This window comes from Triticum urartu, chromosome 4A (assembly GCF_056163025.1).
Source record: "Triticum urartu cultivar PI428250 chromosome 4A, HENAU_Tu73, whole genome shotgun sequence".
Classification (NCBI taxonomy): domain Eukaryota; kingdom Viridiplantae; phylum Streptophyta; class Magnoliopsida; order Poales; family Poaceae; genus Triticum; species Triticum urartu.
The window spans coordinates 546,202,880-546,206,992 of record NC_141876.1 but is presented as its reverse complement, the minus strand read 5'-3'; the positions used below and the strand labels follow the sequence as shown (position 1 = coordinate 546,206,992).

Below are 4,113 nucleotides of genomic sequence, written 5' to 3'. Positions count from 1 at the left end.
CCCTGCCGCCGGGATCCTGCCGCTACACAACCACCACCAACCCAACCTTCCATCGCCGGGATCCTGTCGTCGCGCGACAGCCACCAACTCACCTCCCGCGTCACCGGAATTCGCCCCTCAGCGGCCTTCCTCCTCTGTTGCCGTGACCTTCCACCTCTGCCACTGCGGCCTTCTTCCCTCACGTGCCTCCCCAGATCGGTGACGCGATGCACGTTCCCCCATCGGTGACCCCCCCCCCCCCCCCCCCCCTGAGTTCACTCTCTTCCCTCCATCACCGGTCTGAGAGCTACCATGCCACCCCGCGCTGCCACCTTGCTCCTCCCGGTCGACCTCCCGGATCCGGCGCTCCTGTACAGAGCAGTGCCACCATGCTGCACACTAGTCAGCATTAGCGCCCCTCTTCCTCCATGCTGCTGCTGCCCTCTTCCTCCATGCTGCTGCTGCCTTCGACTCTGCCCCCGCACTCCGTAGCCTCCGCATTGAGCTGCCCTCTCCTTCAACTGGCAGTGCACACAAGATATTTGTGTATATGCCTCAAACAAAAAAGTGTGTTTTCTTTGTAAGTTTCTACCTTGGCTCGGTGCATTCTCTCTCTCTTTGTTTACAGGATCAGTTCATATACAGCGACAACAACAAAGTTCATGTTGTCAGAAAAATGAAGTCCATGTATATGGAAGATGATGATTGTTGTGTGTATGTAGGGGAACACAAAAACACTTGTGGCTGACAAATTTTTCTGGTTTATGCACTTCCTAGTATTTAGACGTTACTCCCCTAAAAATGAAAATATTGGATTGTTGTGTATTACTTTTGGTTTCTTGTAGCTGATCAGCTGAGTGAAGCATCTCAGAAGTTACTTTTAGTGTATACTTTCAAGCAAAGCATGATAATTTCCATTAGTTACTCGTTGTTGGAATGCTTAGATATACATGGTTGGATGTTCTGAATTCTGATTGTTATCGGCCTACTTGTTCGCCAAGTACTGATCTCCTTCATTTCTTGTACCCATTTTGCAGTTCATGGACAAATCAATGCAGCGTCATGGACTCATCTTCTATAGCACATAAGTAGGCGTGCATGCTAGATTGGTTCCTTCCACTACCTAGCTGATGTTGTTTGTACCCAGACTACCCACAGTGCCTGATGAAGCTTCAAGACCGCAAATAGACAAGCCCATGGAGAAACAACATCCTTGTGTATCTTGAGATGCTGCATCACTTGATGGAACGAGATATGGTGTCGGGAACACAGCAGGATTAGCAAGTAATTTTGAGAGTAATCTTGTATGCGCCCTGGGCTCAGTTTGCGTCGCGATAAATTGTTTTCAACATGTAATACATTTTTTCGCCGCATGCCAGGTGAGATGGCGAACTGGGTGTGCTTTTTGTGTTTGCGTTGTGTGGGACCGTGGGAGAGTGATTTTTGTTTAGAAGGTTCAGAGTTCTATTGGGTTAAGGCGAACTCAGCTTATCATACAGTCTTGTTCAAACCGTGATTTTTCTTCAGAAGGTTCAGAGTTCTATTGGGTTAGAAACATGTACAATTTGTCAGGTTGTTTCAGATCGTCTAAATTTGGAGTTCTAGACTGTATGATCTACTGGGTTGCCTGCGCCGGGCGTCGAAGCCTACCGAGGTGGTGCCCCACTGCTGCCAGTGTCTCACTGCACCCCTCCTCCACACCACAAGGATGACCAAGATATCAGGTTGTTGTTGTTGCTCTTCTACTATATCTTCAGGTTCAGAAAAGGCAACAACAACGTTTCGCTGTGCAGTGTAGGCTGCGGCGGCAGGACCATTTTCCTCTTGAAATTGTTTTAATTTATGTGTTTCTCCTACTGCCAATAGAGGAGAAGAAAGGCCAACACCGAGCTACTGTTGCTACTGCTTGTTTTAGCTTGCATAGCCAATTTGGGCGTTACCAGGAAGAAGATAAAGAGAGAAAATTATGGAGTGAAAGAGATAAAAGAGTCGAGTGCCTATGTGGTGTGGATATGAAACGTGTGGTGTGTGAGAGGATAAGGGATGTGTGTTACTATTCAGTAATAAAAATAACTTGTGGTTTGGAGAAAAAGCAACGTTCTATTTACCTAGTGCTCACGATCAGCTATAAAGCTTGAACTTCTTGAACTTTTTTTAACTCTGATTCACACTAGAACTTTATAAAAGAATTTGAAATTATTTGCTCTAATATTTTCACTACTTACAGTTCAAAAACAAGAATAGTTAAATTTCAAGATATGTAATACTTGACAATAAAGAAGAAAAATAACATTCAAAAAAGTCAAAAACTTCAATGACATAAACAAGCAGATTTCATCCACTCTCTCACTTCTAAACACATGGGAAAAGCCATGTAAAATTCACGCGAGAAGTTCATCATTAAAAAAAGGCGAAGTTCAAATGAGCACAAAAGGAAGAAAGTATCACGTCACTAATAATCAGAAAGGAAGTTCATCATTAAAAAAAGATGAAGTTCAAACGACAACAAAAGGAAGAAATTATCATGTCACCGAAAATCAAAAAGGAAGTTCATCATTAAAAAAAGACAAAGTTCAAACGAGAACAAAAGGAAGAATTAAAAGGCAAACTCTACAAATTTTGTTGCTAGAAGTTCAAGTGATCGGCCCGAGAAAAATTCATAATTCTTATGAGAGAGGTTCACCTTGTATTTCCATGCTCGATTTTTTCGTATAAAAATCGAATACAATTCTTTAACCAAAATATAAAAAGGTGAAGTTCAAACTAAAATAACACAGAAGTTCGGAGTTTATTAAAACCTAGGATTTACCTATTCAAAAAATAAAAAACGCAATGACATTTTTTCACTTTTAAAAACAACTCAGAAATGGAAAAAATGGTTGCTAGAAGTTCAAGTGCTCGGCGAGGAAAAGTTCAAAAAATTCTTGTGAGAGAGGTTCACCATGTATTTACATGTCCAAAATACATAAAAATGTAGTTTTTTGTGTTTTAAAATAATTCTCTCAAACTAGAGAGAAGTTCAAAGTGATAACAACCGGAAGTTCACGTACTACATGGTGTGTATTTCATATAAGAAAAATACAATAAAGTGAAACTGAGTGAAGTTCAAACAGACATGTCCTAGAAGTTCAACTACTTCACGCGGCGCAAAAAACAACACGTCAAAAACAGAGTGAAATTCAAACAAACATGCCCCAGAAGTTCAACTACTTCACACAGTGCATTTTCATTCACGATGAACGCATAAATCATGATCTCACCATTTTTTAATTTACCTCAAAACGACAGGAATATTATTTGTGTAAGTTCAAGTCCTCGGTCGGAGAAAGTTAAAAAAATTATTGTGAGAGACATTTGTACAAAAGGAATATTATTTGTGTAACACTAACGAATGGATGAGAAAATTACAAACAAAAATACGTCACAGAAGTTCAACATGAAAACAGCAGGAAGTTCAACTACTACGCTGAATGAATTTTAGATGAAAAACTTTTAAAATCGTCGTGAGTATGAAAAGATGATTAACACGGGAAACTTGCGTGCTTACAACAGCTTTCCATCCGTATATCACCTGCTCAGTTCCGGTGAATGGATGGAGAGTTACGAGCAGTGGATGGAGACCTACGAGCAAAAAATCACGTGAAAACAGAGTGAAGTTCAGGTACACGCGCCGAGAAGTTCAGGTTCTTCACGCGGTGCATTTTCGAAGAATCTGTTTCGTGATAAAGGCAGAACGCATGATCCCGCCATTTTCGAAATTACTTGAAAACGGCTAGGAATCAGAGAAAACCATCAACATGAAAAAGTTTCACATTTTTCGTAGCTTTTCAGCGGTATATTAGTTGCCCCATTCCGATAAAGTTTGTAGAAATTACGGCGAAAATACGTTTTTCGCCATTTTCAAAACTAACTTAAAGCCGTATGGAATTGGGAGAAACAATACATACAAAAAAGTTTTGCATTTGTTCAAGCTTTCCAATGCCATATCATTTGCTGCATTCGGACATACGGTTAAAAAATTAGCTCGAAAATACGAACTCGGTAGGACTTGGACCATTTTCTAAATTACTCTTAAACCATTCAAAATTAGAAAAACACTTTCAAGATGAAAAAGTAGCGCATTTTCATAAGCTT

The 4,113-nt window shown here is 40.7% G+C and overlaps 1 long non-coding RNA gene across 1 annotated transcript; it reads left to right on the top strand.

The window, feature by feature from the left end:
* Positions 1-234: 234 nt before the first annotated feature.
* LOC125554131 (uncharacterized) lies at positions 235-1,473 on the top strand. Its single transcript, XR_007304328.2, has 2 exons — positions 235-559; positions 1,017-1,473. It is a non-coding gene; the product is annotated as an uncharacterized LOC125554131 (long non-coding RNA).
* Positions 1,474-4,113: the final 2,640 nt, after the last annotated feature.